The sequence below is a fragment of the Dreissena polymorpha genome, chromosome 14, assembly GCF_020536995.1.
Source record: "Dreissena polymorpha isolate Duluth1 chromosome 14, UMN_Dpol_1.0, whole genome shotgun sequence".
Lineage (NCBI taxonomy): Eukaryota > Metazoa > Mollusca > Bivalvia > Myida > Dreissenidae > Dreissena > Dreissena polymorpha.
In genome coordinates, this window is record NC_068368.1 from 59,984,043 (window position 1) to 59,989,042 (window position 5,000).

Consider the following 5,000-nt stretch of genomic DNA (forward strand, 5'->3'; position numbering starts at 1 on the left):
GCTTATGCCTAGGATCATGAAACTTCATTGGTTCATTGATCATGACTCGCAGAAGAACCCTATTGATTTTCAGGTCACTAGGTCAGAGGGCAAGGTAACGGTGACCCGAAATAGTAAAATGGTTTCCGGATGATACCTCAAGAAAGCTTATGCCTATGGTCATAAAACTTCATAGATACATTGATCATGACTCGCAGATGACCCCTTTTGAGGTCACTAGGTCAAAGGTCAAGGTCAGGGTGACCCGAAACAGTAAAATGGTTTCCGGATGATAACTCAATAACGCTTATGCCTAGGATCATGAAACTTCATAGATACATTGATCATGACTCGCAGATGATCCCTATTGAATTTCAGGTCACTAGGTCAAGGGTCAAGGTCACGGTGACCAAAAATAGTAAATGGTTTCCGGATGATAACTCAACAACGTTTATGCCTAGGATCATGAAATTTTATAGGTACGTTGATCATGACTGACAGACGAACCCTATTGATTTTCAGGTAACTAGATAAAAGGGTTAGGTCACAGTGACTTAAATGCTTAGGCCTACGATCATGAAACTACACAGGTACATTGATCATGACTGGCATATGACCCCTATTGATGTTCAGGTCATTAGGTCAAAGGTCAAGGTCACAGTTAGTCAAAACAGTTTAATGATTTCCGGATGATAACTCAAGAATGCTTACGTCTAGTATCATGAAACTTCATAGGTACGTTGATCATGACTGGTAGATGAACCCTATTGATTTTCAGGTCACTATATAAAAGGGTAAGGTCACAGTGACTAGAATGCTTAGGCCTAGGATCATGAAACTACATAGATACATTGATCATGACTGGCATATGACCCCTATTGATGTTCATGTCATTAGGTCAAAGGTCAAGGTCACAGTGAGTCAAAACAGTTTAATGATTTCCGGATGATAACACAAGAATGCTTACGTCTAGGTTCATGAAACTTCATAGGTACATTGATCATGACTTGCAGATTACCCCTATTGATGTTTAGGTCACTAGGTTAAAGGTAATGGTCAAAGTGACTCAAAACAGTAAAATAGTTTCCGGATGATAACTCAAAAATGCTTACGCCTAGGACCATTAAACTTCATAGGTACATTGATCATGACTGGTATATAACCCTTACTGCTTTTCAGGTCACTTGATCAAAGGTCAATGTCATATTGATTCATAACAGTAAAAAGGTTTCCTGATGATAACTTAAGAATAGTAAGGCCTAGGATCATGAAACTTCATAGGTTAATTCATCATGACTGGCAGGTGATCCCTATTGATTTTCAGATCACTAGGTGAAAGGTCAAGGTCACAGTGACAAAAAATATATTCACACAATGGCTACCACTACAACTGACAGCCCATATGGGGGGCATGCATGTTTTACAAACAGCCCTTTTTTGTCTTATGTTGGTTAATGTTCATCTCGGTCAATTTTAGGTTAAGTTTGAAAGAAGGTCATATGTGGTTTAAACTAGGTCAACAAACCAAATCACATAAAAGGTTAGTGAACACTCCAGAGGTCAAATTTTTTTCCAGATCTTCATGAAAATTGGACAGAATGTTATCTGTATGAAATAAAGTTTCAGTTTGAAAGTTGGTAGTTTGTTAAAAACTAGGTCATTAGGTCAAAATATAGAAAACTTCCTTTACCTTTCTACAGGTCACATTATCTTCCTGATTTTCTTGCAAATTGCTTACAATGTCCATCTTAATCAAATCAAAAGCTGAATTTGCAAGTTGGTCATGTGCAGGCTAAAGCTAGGTTACAACTTAGTCAAATCATACACAAGTTTTTGACACTATAGAAGGAGTTTTGGGTGAGCGATACAGGGCTATCTTGTTTTAGAACAGCCTGTAGTAAGAGAGGGAAGGTATTGTATTTGTTTCAAAAGTAACATTTTATTGTTATTGGAAGTAACTGAGCAATTATATGATGTCATAGTTTGGGTTATTTTGCTCACTTGTTATGATGTGACAAGGTGAGCTTTTGTTATCACTCTGTGTCTGTTGTATTTTATCCAAAGTTTATTGTGAACAAATAAGATATCATTTTACAATGTTTAAATTTGGGTGTCACCTCTTTGCCAGATTCTTATTAAACTAGTCACTTCTATGTCATTTTGGGTTTCATATTCTATCAACAATTAGGGCACTAGGTCAAATATAAGAAAAGGTCTGTAAATACTTTAATGGTCACATTCTGTCTCTGATCCACTTGTAAATTGGTTAGAACATTATTTTAAATGATTTCTAAGTCAAGCTTGAAAGTAGCATATTCAATATTTAGGTCACAAGGTCTAGTCTCAGTGATTAACAGGTCACGTTCCAAAGTGGGTCATGTGCTTCCAGGCATTTGATCAATAACTAAAATCATTAAAATCTATGTTAACACTTACATATTTTACCTGATCTTCATGGCAACTAAACGTTGTAGTCTTGGATGATATATATCTCAACTTATAATCTACGACAATCTTTTGAGAAGAAAAACAAAATTTGACTATTATTATACCCCAACATACTGTGATTGGGGGCTAGCACAGGAATTCTCAATTATGTTCCTCGAAAAATAATGGGTAAGCATATTTTTGCTGTTTTATCCAGTTGTCTGGACCATTACTCCCAAAAGAATTGTAAGTTCAAATATGAGATATTTAGGTAAATAAATCTCATTGAAGGGAGTGCAGTGTCCAAGATCGAAAACGATTGCACAACAACCATTAACTATTGACCTGCGGATAAATAACAAGCAATAAAAATCACACAATTGCGGTGATGTAGATTAACTTAAATGGATGCTTATTTATTTTATGCTTTCCGGTGATTTATACAGAAATATCAGTGAAATAAATTGGTATTTCACTGTTTTAAACAGTGAAAAATAACAGTGAAAATATCGATATTTTTCACTATTTTTTCTGGGAAAATCGATATTCCGCTGAATCCAACAAATATCCTCTATGTATCCATCCTCTTCAAAAGCATCGTCAAACCAGTACTTTCAGTGCTTTGATTAAAAATGTACATATTTATCTACTTACATGACTGATTTTGGAAATGGTGGTTCATATCATGACCTATATCCATACGTGTAGTTTGTTTACGAACGAAAAAAACATTCAGATCGGCATTCTTCAGCATTAAAAGCATATACTGCACATTCGTATAGTGTGCTATCTGAACTGTGGAATTATCAAAATGTCGTATCCACAGTTTCAATGTTATCAAAATCTAAAAGGGGACGCCAAATGACAAGAATTTCGTGTAATGGTATATGCATTGTTGGCAGTGTATAATCACCGTCATAGATATAACAGTAGAAATCGTGATCGCTCAAAGCCGAATAAATTTATTATAGACACTCGACACCTGATGATTGTTATATCGGCCAATCAATTATATTCGGATCGACGTACAGACTATGTAATATCTTGACAGCCGAGCCATTATCGGTCAATTTAAGTTGGATAGCTTGTATTTGGTCCAGTTTATACAAGTTACATATAATGCAAGAACGATTGTTTCAGCCTATCTCACATTTATTAATTTCATTCTTTTCATGTATCTTGTTAACATTGCTGTTTGGTGCTGAATGCCTGACCTGTCAGATTGACATACTTGTCAAGCATATGAATCAAAAACACAACGGTTAAAGGGACTGTCATCCACGAATGACAAAAAAGGAAGTTTCAAAATACCGTATTGTTTTACAATTATAAGTTTATATTAATTAAATATCACGACTGGTATATTACATTACTTGAAAAAAGTTGTTAAGTTTTCATATTTTCAGTATATTCGGTTATAAATTTTACTGGGTATGTCTACCAGGTAACTACAAGTTAACTATAACTAACGCAAGTAGATTGATCATTACGTGGTAAACCCAGGAATGCAAATTGTGCATGCGTAGTAAATTGTATATATTTATATATAAAGTGATCAATCTACTTGCGTTATTTATAGTGTGAATATCATTAAGTCACCTATTTTCGCAATGTACTTTCGATTTCACATCGCGAAATTCTGAAAATATGAACTTTTTTCAAGTAATGTAATTTACCAGTCGTGATATTTTAATCAATATAAACTAATAATTGTAAAAAATACGGTATTTAAGAACTTTTCTTTTTTCGTCATTCGTAGTTGACAGTCCCTTTAAAGGTATGGTTATTTTAATGGCCTTTCTTTGTTACTGAATTAATCATTTTGTTTTATTCATTATATATAATATCTTCAAGGGATGGAGTTAACGCATAAGGCGGATACGTGTAAATTTTGAATTACCTTGTTTAAAGAATATAGAACAGTGGGAGCAATACAACCTTATAAAAACACAAAACAAGGTAAACATGACATTTCAATAGCAATAAGATCTACCACCACAAGCAAAACATTAAACAAATCCGAAAAGGTATGTCCTTACACTTGTACTCAGGATAAAGTCAGACATATTTGTGTATGTTCATATCATCATTACAGCTTGCAGGTCATAATAAACTTAATAGAACATGATATTAATTCCCTTTATATTTCAAAAATAAAAAGACAAAACAAGAACGTCATGTATCTTAAAAAAACGAGTTAAGTATAAAAATTAAGTATAAAAATATCCAACCAAATGGCATATGAACAGTGATATAGTTAGAACATAATCGATATATACATGTGGGACATAACCCGTTAAAGCTTATACATGTTGGTTACAAATGCACGTTATTTACACACAAACAGAAAAATGTTAATACAAATTAAATGCGAGCCGCTGTTGACACTTGTATTTGTGTTTCATTATTTGACAAAAAGGTTTGTGTCATTGTATCGCATAAAAGGTCTGCTGAATATGTGAACTATTTCTTCGACTTCTTGGAATTTTTATCACAGTAATCTCAGCCCATTGTTTGTTGCATAATTACCCACACGTATTTCCCTTCCACCTCCTTAGTCTAGAAAGACCAAAAGTCACTGGTTGTGAAAATAA